Source organism: Chrysoperla carnea, chromosome 3 (assembly GCF_905475395.1).
Source record: "Chrysoperla carnea chromosome 3, inChrCarn1.1, whole genome shotgun sequence".
Lineage (NCBI taxonomy): Eukaryota > Metazoa > Arthropoda > Insecta > Neuroptera > Chrysopidae > Chrysoperla > Chrysoperla carnea.
The window spans coordinates 84,645,616-84,660,317 of NC_058339.1; the positions used below are offsets into that span (position 1 = coordinate 84,645,616).

The following is a 14,702-nucleotide window of genomic DNA, read 5'->3' on the forward strand; positions in this document are numbered from 1 at the left end:
CTTTTGTGCTATCTCTAACGGTTTGCAAGATGGGTCCGTAGGACCCGATTGACCTATGATGCTCGAACTTGACTTCACTTTTTACGTCCTGAGTACGCTGTAAAAATTTCAGCTTGATATCTTTTTTCGTTTTTGAGTTATCGTGTTGGCAGACAGACGGACAGACAATTGAAAATGGACTAATTAGTTGATTTTATAAACACCTATACCAACATTTTGTTCATAGCATTAATATTTTTAAGCGTTGCAAACTTGGGACTAACTTAGTATACCTTGTATATTACAAATATGCATGGTATAAAAAGTTTATAAATAATTAATTTGTCATCCATAGAAAAGTTTTTCGTTAATACTGCTACATATTCTGTTTTTTATAAAATTGGAGAATTTTTAAGTTTTTTTTTATAATCATTTTATTAATTGAATTCATTTTTTTGTTTCCAGATCTATTTTATGAATTTTCATTACATGGGCTGTTATTTGAAGTAAGTAGTCTCAAGTGTCATAGGGGTCATATTATTATTATTATTTGTTTTTACGAATAATTTTTCGTTTTTGTATATTTCTAGCACAAAGGTGCTAGCAAACCTATGCTATATTCTATGTTTTATTATGAAGGGTTTAAAAATAAATATTATTATTGCAATGTTATTATTTACACATAAATTGTTTTAACATAATTTTAAACAGAATAATATTTTGCATAAACATTTATAATATTTTATTTGTTAATAATTTTCAATTAGCAACAAATAAACCTATACCTGTTTATTTATATTGAACTATATGCAGGGCCGGATTAACAAGTAGGCAGAAAAGGCAGTTGCCTGGGGCCCCCGATTTGAGAGGGCCCTCGAAAATTGAAAAAGACTTTAATTTTCTTACAAACATAGAATTCTAGAGAGTGAAAGAAAAGTATAATCAAAACAGAAAATAAATTTTACTCAAATAAATAAAACTCAATTGACCGCATTCAAAAGGCGACGACCGACGAACTAGAGAAGGTTCCTAAAAAGGACACTTCCGACTCATTTGACAAATTGTATGAGCGTGCAAAGAAGTGTATCGAAGTGAAAGGAGAGTATATTGATAATTAAAAAAAATTATCTCAAAATGCGCACAAGACAAGAGCGACTCGAGATGTTAGGTATACTTTGCATTGAGTCAGATTTATTGAACAAAATCAATATTAATGATGAATTTGCCGAAAACAAATGTAGAAAACGACATGTTTAAAATGTAGGTAGTAATTTTATTGATATTATTACATTGTGGCAATACAATTTTTATAAAAGATATAAATTTGTATTTTTTAATCGAAAAAAGAAGGGGACGGAAGTGAAAAATAGGACCCCCAATTTGATGGTTGCCTAGGGCCTCGTTGAAGGTAAATCCGGCCCTGATTATATGTAATAATGATTATATGTATGTGATTATCATAATAATCATAATATTTTGTATCTATTATTCATAGCGATTTTAGTTTATTTTGTGTATTTTATAGACAGGATATTATTAATTTTGTGTATTAATTTAGTGATAATAATTCTGAAAAAACAAATGAAGTTGCTAATTTCCAATTGGGGGACCTAATAAATTAAAAAGTGTTCCATGGTGAACGGTCCCCCCAACTGCAATGACAAATTTTATTTAGCTGTTCAGTCAGCAAGGAAATTACTGACCTTTTGCTTTGTATATGTTACAGGAAAAGTTGATTGTTAATAATAGAATTGTTAAGAGGTTGCACATCTTTAAAATCTATAAGTAAAATATTTTTGAACGTTTTAAAAAGTTGTTTCTAGAATATATTTTTAAATTTTATAAAAACAAATGACTTTATTTTAAAATTTTTATAAAATTTAACGCAATAAGCAGAATTTATTTTAATGTAAATATTTAGGTCATTACAGAGAAAATTTTAAAATTTAATATCATATTTTGTGTTTGAATATAAATAACTGATAAGCAAACTTGTTATAATGTAATACTAATACCTGTCGTTGGTATAGATATTGATAAAAATTTATTATTGATTGACCTTATAATTGATTTTATTGCTTGTATTTTTAGAAACCTCGCACAAAGCTAATCTCGCAACGCCGAGACTCCCCTAGACCTACAAAAGCTTGGTTTGCCTTATCAAAGGGTTTAATTGAAAATTTACAGTTTTTATCAAAAATTTCAAGCAACGCGACGTTTAATTCGTTAGCTTTCCAAAATTGCTTCGGGTTGGAGGATGAAACAAATTTCTAGTGCCTAGGGCACCTGGGTTTCTAATTACGGGCTTGCTGAATCGTCTGGGCTTTGGATATTTGTTTTCTTAAAATTAAACAACTAAGCATTCAAATGCGTTTTTGTAACGCCGAAAAATCTGCAAAAAATGTTAATTTTAAGAATTTTTAACAAAATACATATAACTGCCAAATAGTTTACCCGTTGCTAATACCGCGTCTGATATTATGCTAATGAAAAAACGTTTCCAATAATTTTAGTGGGGCTGTAATTTTAATATGATTTAATAATTATAGGATGTAGTTTCAATTTTTTATGTAACTTTTCCAGACAGAAATTCGATTGCTCTACTAGTGATCTCGCTCTAATTGACGCAATCGTTCTGAAACGCAAGACTTACCTTACCCCAACCTTAGTTAAATAAAGAAAAAAATATCCGAAATTCAATCGACTTTAGATAAATTTTTGAAAACGGTACCACCTCGTACCAATATGTCATATACGCAGAAACCTCGGAAAGTTTTATTAATTTTCGTCAACATTGAAATAGAATTGATCTAATGAGGCGCATTTAACGGCTATTAACCTCATTAAACACCAAGATGGTAAAACCTTCAAAAATTTTCCATACTTAAAAACTCTTATTACTTAAGTAATAAAAAGCTAAGTAAACTATATCGTAATCGATTTTGGAAATTTACAAATAGAAAACATAATATTTATAATCCATGAAATTGGTAAATTAGTTTGCGTAATTAATATTCTAAAATCGATTAGAACTATTATAACAGACTATCACGCGTAAATTAACGTAAAAAAATGCATGTGTTTAGAATAATTGTTTGGATTTTTCTATAACCGGCTTTTTTACATATTCATGGGACAATTTTTTAACATACAATATTATTGAATAAAGATAAAAAGATTAACGTTACATGTAAATGTATCTCTGTTTAATAAAAAACGGTTTGAAATAATCACATCACTTCTATATATTTCAACTAAGCAAACTTGTTGATTTCAAAATTATCAAAATTGTAATTGTAATCAACCTTGCCGGGAACATCACCGCTAGTATACCATGTTAGTCAAAACTCAAATTTTTGGTTCAGTGTTCAATCGTCCAAATCCTATTTGTGTATGAATTTTGAGATTCGAAAATTTTTCGACTTTTTGCGATATTCTTAAGTAAAGTTGGGTTCATTTAACGATTGACAAGAGTTTTTGAGATATGTCGATATGTTCTAAACTGGTACTTCTTAATAATCGAGAAAACTTAAAAGAAAGCGATTGTAGTGTGTATTGCAGTTAGGAGCAAGTTCTGTGCTATTTTCTAATTACCCAAAAGTTAAAACAGTTCAGTTGCCCTTTTCGCTAAGTTGGTTAAGGCGTAATTATTCCCACTATTCCCGCCGTCACAACAAAATTAATTTTATTAATAGTTCTGATGAGCTGGTGTAGTGCATGGTATATGCATGAAGGAGGTGCACTCAGCCTCTGAAATTGAGGAGCTGATAACTGAAATTATCAGCGGAAAGGTGGTAAAACATATATGGTATCACAATGGGCTCTATGGCGTAAGTATATCCTTCGCGGACAGCCAATATAACCTAACCTAAAACAGTTCACCTCTTTACTTTTTGGAAGACGCAAGGCAATGGATTCGAGCATGATATATGAGGGTTTCCATAATTCATATTAATATAGAGGTGATGAATTATAGTAAAAACACTTAATGCATTTTACTAAAAAAAGAAAAAGTGTTCATAAGCACTTAGCAAGTGTATAAAATGTACTCTTTTTACTACATACAATAATTATTATTATATTTAAACCATAAAATGTAAAATGGTAAGTATTTTAAATAAAGATAAACTAATATATCGTTATCTTTGTTATGTTTTGTCAAACTTTAAAACAACTTGTATATTTTATTTTGTTTATTATTTAAACACTATACAACTAAAATGAGATAAAGAGTGGTTTTTACCTGTACAAACTATATGACCTCCTTGTTTAATAACATATGATTATCAAAACACATATGTTCATATAAAGAATATCGGTTGGTATTAAAAGTTAGTGTGGGGAGGTATAAGCATTCACAGAAGCCTTATTTTACCTAACCGACATTCCCACAGTATTTCGGTGTGGCTGTTTAGTTTGTATTCAGTTGTTAGGTAGGTCTTCTCTCACAAAATATTATACAGAAATGTAGACAAATTCTTCTTTTGTTATTTTGTAAATTTCTGTTATTTCCGTTGTTTTTCGCGAATTTGTTTTACCGGTTATTTGTGTAATTTTTCAAGTATTTAAATTTTGTTTAAAAAAAGTGTAACTTTTTTGTGGTGTTTTTGGATTTTCTTCTATAGTTCTTTTTTTCAATAAAGTTGTAACGACTTTTTTTGTTTGTGTTGCGTTGGTTGTTTTTTTTTAATACTCTTCGGAACAAATTTTTTTTAATCTGTGAAATTTTATTTTTGGTAATTAGTGCTGTGTTTAAAATTATTATTATTTTTATTTTGCAAAAATAATTATTTTTTTTGTGACTTAAGTGCATTTGTAAGGCTTTAAGACAGGATGTACAATGGTATCAGGTATACATATTTAAAAATTCACATTTTGGATAAAACATTCTCGACTTAATTGTTGTGATTCATTTTGATTGCAAAAAATTATGCAATTAAATAGTATTTAAGAAAAGACCCTCTAAATGCGGGCCCCCTATACAAATAGCATTAGATCAAGGTTCTTTTTTAAGGAAAATCTCTTTTTAAGAATAAAACTTTAATAGTTTGAATAACGTTGGTCATATAAGGCCTTTGTTAGGTGTTAATGACCACCTAATCCAATGGTTTAACTATAGTATAACATCGCGCATGAAATACTTTTATGATTATTCATGGTTAATAAATAAATACGTTGTCATTATAGACTAAATTTAACCTTGAAGCACGTGGTTATTCAAAATTTTCTTGAATATTCAATAACTATTCAAAGAATTCTTTTATTATTTCTTTTTAAATGATGTCTACTTATTTGAGACTATTGTTCAGAAAATTGTATGGGAGATATTCAGATATTCAACAGTTTTTTTTGTGTAGACAACCCTGTATGTTATGTTCTATTGTTACGCTCGTTTTTACGAAGTTTATTCAAGGATTGTATTTTAATCCAGCAAGATAATCATGTACCTAAAAAGTACTGTGTTATTTGGATCTTCTCCAAAAACTTGGTCTTGCTTCACAAAAACTGCACCTGGCAATCTCGTTGAATTGTATGAGCAAGAGTTTACTCTAAGAATTGATTATTAAAAGAATTCATGCCAAACGGATGTATAGTAAAGGATATTTTCAGATCTTGCTGCCTCGTTTTCAATTCTTGATTTCGAGTTTTAGGAACGTTAAATCTTCATCATGTTAACGAACTTTATCAGAATTAACAGTTAATAAAACGAGAAGACACGATTCTAATTTATCGATCACAAAAGTTCTATATTGCTTCTGCATTTTGAACCTATTATTTCACTGATTAACATCAAATTTATCAGGCTAATTCACCAATTGCTTAATTGGTTAGTAATTTGAAGGCAATTTCGTTAACGCTCGCTCCACAAACTGTAGGAAATTGAAACCTGGCAAGATCACATTTGGTTCTAAAGAATTTACTCAAATTTTCACCAAGAGACTGGCAAATTAAGCGAAAAGGATTTTGAACCTTTTAAGAGTTTAAACGTACCAATAGAGTAGTTTCTTGAAGTTACACATTACCCATATAATTGTAAAAGTAGACTTGATACAAAATTTGAAAGTAAAATTATAATTAGTTAAAAAATGAAAAAGTTGTAAACAAAGTTTTATTTGTAACTTCTATCGGGATAAGCGCGCAATGACGTCACTAGTTGATATTTTCCTCAATGTTTAATTGGGAGTTTTTTAACGTTCATTATTTGCGTATTTTTAAAGATTTTCAAAACCAACTTCTCTTTTCTATTGATGAAGTGAGAATTCTTCATCTGACGTGATAAAAAAATTAAGTCAACATTCCAATTGTTATTGTATTGTTTATATCCTTAATAAATCGTCCTGTACATGCGCTAAAATATTTAATAACGTAACGTGTTATCTACAACTGAAATAACGACCAAGAGAGTTAGTTCTATGCTATAGTAAAAAGTAAAACAGAGCATTGAGATATGATCACGCAAATTATACGATTTTATAGTGTTATTTATTTAACACTATAAAATTTTAAATTAACCTTTAAAAAATTTTATTTATATTATTTTTATAAAGGTGCAAAATAAAAATATGAATTCATAGACCAAACGCTAGTTAGTTTTGAATGTGTAAAAGTCGAATGCATGTTTTATTTGCTTCGTTTGACTTTTAGACTTCTTAAAGAGAGACTATAGAGGGTTTTAATAAGGACGTCATTGCAAATTTTTTCGAATATCGTCTGACACAATGGGCATAAAGTATTTGGATCCTGTTACAACAAAATCAGTTCATGTTAGTACGATATTATTAGACAGAAAAGAGTGGCGCAGTGGAAGCGTACTGAGCGCATAACCCAAGGTCCTTAAATCGAAACTACGCTCTGCTAATAGGAAGTTTTTTGAAGAGCGTTTATGACTAGCCCCAATCAATAGAGATACGTTGAAACTCGAATCCTGTTTTTTTTATTTTTGCCAAAACGGCAGCTTTCTCCTCTATCTAATACCCTTAGGTTTGACACACAAAAAGGTAAATATCTTCTAATACAGACGTGTCCGTATTTATACTGATCTCCCTACACTAAAAAGAATTAAATAAAAGTTGCAAATTTCCCTTTTATAAAATATGCATATTTTGTCAGTTTCAAAGTGGTATTTTAGATTGCACGACACCTTTTTTTAGTACAAAATTTTACTTTTTGTATTGATTGGGTCGATATTTGATCAAAATACCCTTGAAATGAAAAAAAAAAAACAATTTTTTATAAAAATTATTCGTTTTGAACAATTGTTCCGAGATCACAAAATTATAATAATTTTGCTATGAAGAAGAGACTGTAATCTCAACAAGTGAAAACAAACAATTGAGTTAATTGTTGAAATACCATGCATAGTCAGTGTTGATTTCTTTATCACATAACACATACAAACATGTGACACATACATAACTGATAATCAAGTATAGTACATATTATAAAATTTCCGCCTAATGGGCGTCCTCACGGGTAAACAGTGATGTTTACGAAAAAATGTTTCAAACAAAAGTTGTTTAATTTTTGATAAGGAACATTTTTTACATTTAAACTTTTGTTTTATCTCTAACGGTTTACAAGATGGGTTCTCCCAAGACCCAATTGACCTATGATGCTCATTTACGAACTTGACCTCACTTTTTACGTCCTGAGTACGCTGTAAAAATTTCAGCTCGATATCTTTTTTCGTTTTTGAGTTATCTAGTCCACAGACGGGCGGACGAACACCAAACCGGAAATGGACTAATTAGGTGATTTTATGAACACCTATGACAAAATTTTTTTCCTAGCATCATTATTTTTAAGCGTTACAAACTTGGGACTAAACTTAATATACTATGTATATTTCATATATACATGGTATAAAAACGATTTGAAAAGCGGTACGAACCGGTGTACACTGTGCCAGGAATCAGGTAAACTAGCCACCATAAATCTATCTAATGGCCAAAAAGAACAAACTTAATATAATAACTAATTAAAACATTCATACATTTCTTAATACATAGATATAAATAATTGTTATAACTCTCATTGGGACTGTTTAGATATATTTTACTGTTTTTATCTTTTTTTTTTTACAATATAGAATTTAATATGAAAGTCATTTAAAATTTCTACGCCCCTATTCAAGATTAAAATCATATATATTTAAATAAATTGTAAAAATGTATGTGATATTATATTATGGGAACATAAATGAAAAATCACTCAACCTTGAACTTTTCATACAGAAACTTGTTGAAAAGTAAAACTATGTGAATCAGATATCCATCAGCTTGTCTTGTAAATCTAGATGTAAAAATTGTTTATTTTATTTTTAGAAGAAAAATTTATTTGCATTGAAATTAAATCATGCTTTACATTTTAATTAATTTTGAAATGAGATCAGATGATTTACCTATATTTTTAAAAGTTCAAGATATCCGTATGACAACATTGACTGATTATACCATGTATATATGAAATATACATAGTATATTAAGTTTAGTCCAAAGTTTGTAACGCTTAAAAATAATGATGCTAGGAAAAAAATTTTGTCATAAGTGTTCATAAAATCATCTAATTAGTCCATTTCCGGTTGTCCGTCCGTCCGTCTGTGGACACGATAAATCAAAAACCAAAAAAGATATCGAGCTGTAATTTTTACAGCGTACTCAGGACGTAAAAAGTTAGGTCAAGTTCGTATATGAGCATCATAGTTCAGTTGCGTGTTGGGTCCTTAGGACCCATCTTGTAAACCGTTAGAGATAGAACAAAAGTTTAAATGTAAAAAATGTTCCTTATCAAAAATTAAACAACTTTTGTTTGAAACATTTTTTCGTAAACATCACTGTTTACCCGTGAGGGCGCCAATTAGGAGGAAATTTTATAATATGTACTATACTTGATTATCAGTTATGTATGTGTCACATGTTTGTATGTGTTATGTGATAAAGAAATCAACACTGACTATGCATGGTATTTCAACAATTAACTCAGTCAATTGTTTGTTTTCACTTGTTTTAAATGAATTTTCAATTTCCTGTAAATCGGATCTATCAATACGTATAGAATTTTTTAATTGAAACACTGCGAATTTTTAAATGATACCGCTCAATGGATGATATTTTTGATTTATGACGAACAACTTTAGAATATTCGCAAGGAAATCAAATAAATTACCTGTGGATTTTCGGAAAAAAGTTAAATAATAGACGTTATTTTCTACTTTTTATTGTTACATAAATAAGTAATGCTTTATTTCACTTCAACGTTTTACCTCATCCTGTAAAAGGACATTTTGTATGTATGCATGAATTAATACACAGACAATGGTGTGTATTAAAAAGGTCATAAATTTTTGAATATATTACGTAATCATTTCTTGATACTTTTTATACATATATTACCAACTTTAGAAAAACTATTAAACGTTTATACTTAATATTTGAAGAGGTCATTGAACTATTTGATTATTAAAATTAAAAATCTATTATTCCGTTATCATTAATAATAATCACTCAAATATTCAAAAACAATATTGCAATTAATAAAAATTATATTTAAATTATTGTCAGCTGAAAATGATAATTAATGAATTAGAGAAACCTCGCTTTAATAGAACAGCAGATAAATGAAACAATTAATACGATTGATGCGTCATAGTCATATAAATTATTCACGTGTTTCAAAAAAAGTGGTTTTAGATAATAAACTATCTCTGAGTTTTGTCAAACTGGGCAATAACCTTGGAAAAGAAAACAAAGGCAAAAGTTATTAGTTTTTGTCATTAATCGATTAATTATTTTTGGAAACTGACAAAAACCGTCATGTAACAAAACGAGATATGCTTTGTGTGTGTGTGCCATGTCCATGGCAACCACGATATTTTCCCAGTATCATGATTAATTTGCTGATCACAAATTTGAAAAATTTGTTTCATTCAAAATTACTTATATATTGTGCAGAAAATATTGAAAGTGTAGAATCTTGTTCCTAAAGAACAAGGAAGCCGAAACAGAAAATGTGAGATGGTAATCATAGATATCCAATTGATATTGTATAAGATCAATAAGAAATCAGGTCGTTACAAAAGAACCGTATTTAAAAATAATCTTCTAATTTTCACAATTTGGAATTTTTTTTCAACAGAATATACCTAATTTATTTATATTTAAAATTTTTAATGATATTTAAAAACAATATTTTATTATCAAGGAAAAAAACACAATTTTTTTATATTTATATTTAGGTATTAAATCAACGTAAATTCTGATGAAGAGGTTTATTTATTTTTGCATCAACAAACAAGCCCAAGGATTTAATTAATAATTAATTATACGTACCTATCCAATATTTATATTTACTGTAATCTTATGTTTTAATTTATTATATTACATAATACATTCATTATATTACCAGCAAGCCCATAGGTAAATTATTATAATCGATAAAGAGATAGGGGTATTGTGTTATATATTATTAAAGATGTCGCATTAATAAACCCTTAAATTGATTGGTCAAGAGTATATTATTATGATTAAAGTGTAATACACAACCCTAATTTTCATAAATGACAATGGTAGAACTATAGTGATCCAAGTATAGTTTTTTTTTAAAAATGAGATTCCACATTCATCCAAGTGAAATTTGTATTCATTTTTCACGATAAATCGCAAACTGTTACTTCATTACTTTCGAAAAAGTGTTAAAACTAAAATATTACAAGTGAAAACAAACAATTGACTGAGTTAATTGTTGAAATACCATGTATAGTCAGTGTTGATTTCTTTATCACATAAGACATACAAACATGTGACGCATACATAACTGATAATCAAGTATAGTACATATTATAAAATTTCCACCTAATTGGCGCCCTCACGGGTAAACAGTGATGTTTACGAAAAAATGTTCCAAGCAAAAGTTGTTTAATTTTTGATAAGGAACATTTTTTACATTTAAACTTTTGTTCTATCTCTAACGGTTTACAAAGTGGGTCCTACGGACCCAAGACCCAATTGACCTATGATGCTCATTTACGAACTTGACCTGACTTTTTACGTCCTGAGTACGCTGTAAAAATTTTAGCTGGATATCTTTTTTCGTTTTTGAGTTATCGTGTCCACAGACGGACGGACGGACGGACAACCGGAAATGGACTAATTAGGTGATTATATGAACACCTATGACAAAATTTTTTCCCTAGCATCATTATTTTTAAGCGTTACAAACTTTGGACTAAACTTAATATACTATGTATATTTCATATATACATGGTATAAAAATATCATTTCAATAATGTTTTGGGTATATTGGGAACTATAGTCTTGTCCCCTATGAGTAAATTAAACGAAGTTATCAGTAATCTAAGTCAGAACTGGTAAAATAAATGTTTATACTCAGGGTGCGTGCCATTTTAATCTATATACACCTTAATATCTCGTTTTGTAGTTATTCAATCAAAAAATAACGTTAAAAGTTGCAGAGTTTGATGAAATAATATCTCTTATTGTTTGTTTTATAAATTAGCTATTAACGAAACCCGAAGAACTAAGTCTAATCTGATGTCATGTCCCCCAGCAAACTCTGAAGCTTTTGTTTAAGGTTTTTTTGATTATGTTAATTAATAAAATTAGATCATTTCTTAAAATGTGATTTAAAAACTTTATTTCTAACACAACATACCTTTAATAAATATTAATCTGTAAAAAACATTAACTTCTTTAAATGTGACTTGTGTTACTATGATTCTACCGTCCTCAATATTGTATATTGACCCTAACAACGCAGTTTTAGAATTCTATCGCATAACAATCCCTGAACGACTATTAAATTTATGTACCATACCATGTTTTGAGTAGAAATAATTAACCCCTTATCGATAATAATTAAAAAATTTTTGAATAATTTATAAAATTATAAAAATATTTTAAATATTTCACAGTTCCGGTTATTAAATCAGTTGGAAACGTAAGGTATTTTTAAAAGTTGCAAATATAAGTTTCTGTTTGCAATTAAAATTCAGCGTTAAAATAATTAATCAGATATGAGAGTTGTACGTTTGGCATTCATAACATTTTTGCTATCTCAACACGCTTTAATTTTTGAAATAATAAGTTAAAATCACTAATTTACGTGTTTTTCAGACTTGGATATTCTTTTCTGGCTCTTAAATCGGAAAATTCTCGTCAAGCGGTCAAAAGAGCAGTCATAAGCCTACATCTTAAAAATAAACATAAATATAAAATGACTAGACCATTAAAAAGTACTATTTTTTATTAGACAATTAATTGGCATATGTAAACAGTATTGTTGTAAATTACTATGATTTCGTAATACCCATCTATTTATTCAACGCCGGCTGAAACCAAGTTTAAGTCTGCTTGTAGTTTTATTTTAATTAAGATACCGGTTTTCGCATAGAAAAATGATTTTCCCTTCTATTTTTGTATCTAATAAAACACGAAGTATTTATTAATAATTTTTAATCAATTAAAGTAATATATATTTTTTTTATTTATAGATACATTTAATTACAGTAGTGTTCCATTGTTGAACTTATTATTAATTAAAGTTTGTCATATATAACTGAATATAACTTCCGGTATGAAATCATTTTTTACAGGGTCATCCAGCACACTACACTCATATTATGCAATTATATCCAAAACAATTAGTTTGCAATTATATCCAAATCAAAATGAAAAATATAATCAATTTTATACTTTTTTATTGCAGATTAGTTAAACCAACCAAAATTTAGCAGTTTACCGATCTTGTTCTTATTCCAAGCGAATTGAAAATTTGTTATTGTTTTTTTCTTTAAATTCTCAAACAACAGTTTCTTAGTCTACAATTTTTCCCGTTTCACAATTTAAGCAGTAACCAAATGTCTTATTTGCCCGGACAATCTCATTTTTATTTTTAAGTCTATTTTGTCTAGTGTTGCCTCAAGATGAGACGAACGAGTCTCTCATACTGTCTGAATTTAAATAGATTTTCTATCTTCTTGCGTCACCTCGTTTCTACCATTTTCTATCGTCTCATCTCATCTCGTTTTTATAGTTTAAAATGTTTTGATATTCAAATAAAAATAATTATATTATTCGGTTTATACATTTAACAAGAATTCAAAGTAAAAAAAATAGAAAAGCCTTAAGATTAAAAATCAATAAAGATTTATTCGAAAAACTATCGTCTGACTTTGAGTATTTATGGTCTATCTTTCAAATATCTATGGGCACTCTCTTCATTGACTTATTCTTTTTGTACGATCATTCTCTGGCCGCATCACTAATGTCATGTTTGTTACTCCTATCATGGAAGCTTAGACTATAATGATGAAAGTATTTAGTAGTATTTCGATCTACTTTTTATTTGAAAAAACATAAAAATGACAAAAACAAAAACGAAATAGATTTATATGTTAAAATAGTCACGCGATACTTTCATTGTTATCCTATTAAACATAATAATCATGTTTCAAGAATATTTTAGAAACAAAAATTCTTTATCAAGACATCTTCTCTACTTACTATAATTTTTAACAATAGAAATAAAATGGAAAAATTATAGTTGTTGGAATTATTTTCTAGTGAGAACATGTGTAAAAGTTAAAAAGAATGATCGTGATTTCAGTTCAAGGTTATTTGAGTTACCTTTGAATATTTAGCTTGTAAATCTTTTAATATCAATGTTAAGTACTAGTAAAAACGTATGCAAGTCATAAACAAGAAAAAATTTTTGTAGTTGAATCTAACTTGTAGAAACATAAAAATTGTAAGAGATTCTGCATTATTGCAAGAACTACGTGATTTTTTTCTAAAATTGCATAGTTTTGATAATTTTTTTTTGTATCTATGCGATATTCCAAAAGGTAAAGTCTTCATGCTTTTTAAATCTTACCAATAGCGTTACCAATCGTTGCATATGCAATGAATATTAAATGAAAGTGTAAGATCTTGTTCTTGCATGAGATGTTCAGTGGTAGAATGGACAGAAAGAAAACATGAAGTTTTAAAGGCCCACTGGATCACTAATATATGCGAGATGGTAACCATGGATCTCATTGATCTTGCATTAGATCAAAAAGAAATAACAATCACCAGGTCGTTATAAAAACAATGACAAAATCCACAGTCTAAAGCATTCTGTACATGACGTGATATCATCGATATCGCTTATATTCATAGCGATATCGGTGCCTGCGAAATGTATAAGATTATTCTGCCTGCTAATAGCTTACTTATGTAAATGCATGAACGCGACAATCCGAAAACAGTTTAATATTGTTTAAACGAACATTTGAAATATTTATAATGTTAATTTCTTTCGTTGGTTTTTCTTCAATTCGGCATACTTAGTTTTTGACATTTTTAAAAGAGCTCTTCAAAAATAAATTTTTTTTTCTCTTTAAAAATGAAAGCTTACATAATTATTGTGACTTTAAATGTGTTGCTCACCCCTTGAATATAAAAATTAAATGCAAGTAACACTCCCAAACACTTACTTATTTTTGTTTAAAAATTATATAGGGCTTTCCAATATGAGTGATACATTTTAAAATTTGAATTAAAAAAAAAATTCAAGGTTTGAACGTAAATTCTGCTTGGCTTTTTGCTTAAAGACACTGAAGCACAGCTTTTCTGAAGACTTCACAGCTTTTTTGAAGGGTAAAATTTAAATGTCGATGATTTTTAACTACTCAACTAATTCTATGATTTAAATTATAAATTGAT

At 28.5% G+C, this 14,702-nt stretch overlaps 1 protein-coding gene across 1 annotated transcript in view; it reads left to right on the top strand.

Moving 5' to 3' along the window:
• The first annotated feature begins 440 nt into the window (after nucleotides 1-440).
• Nucleotides 441-14,702, top strand: part of LOC123294847 (protein numb) — a 53,596-nt gene continuing 39,334 nt past the window's right edge. The window contains exon 1 of the mRNA XM_044876020.1: nucleotides 441-485. The gene's annotated coding sequence lies outside the window, so the exon portion shown is untranslated. The remainder of the gene's footprint in view (nucleotides 486-14,702) is intronic.